Source organism: Dermacentor variabilis, chromosome 11, assembly GCF_050947875.1.
Source record: "Dermacentor variabilis isolate Ectoservices chromosome 11, ASM5094787v1, whole genome shotgun sequence".
NCBI classification, from domain to species: domain Eukaryota; kingdom Metazoa; phylum Arthropoda; class Arachnida; order Ixodida; family Ixodidae; genus Dermacentor; species Dermacentor variabilis.
The window spans coordinates 46745134-46745432 of record NC_134578.1 but is presented as its reverse complement, the minus strand read 5'-3'; positions in this window follow the sequence as shown (position 1 = coordinate 46745432).

Below are 299 nucleotides of genomic sequence, written 5' to 3'. Positions count from 1 at the left end.
CACGAAGTCTCAAGATTGATGCGTGACACCCTGTAGTATGGTACCAGAATGATACATCGTCGTAGGGTAACGTGCCTGGCCATGCGTAACAGTATTTAGATTAACGACGGCGTAGAACACTAGGCGATGAAAGTCATAGCGCCTCATATGATTGGTATAGTGTCTTGTTTTTCACATCTATTCTTGGTCCTTTATTACAAGAAATTGTTTCTTTAGCGATTCGGCACAAGATTGCTAAGTTTGATCAGGTTACCTGTATAGCTTTTTCAGGATTTTAAATATCTACAGAGGAATCGGCA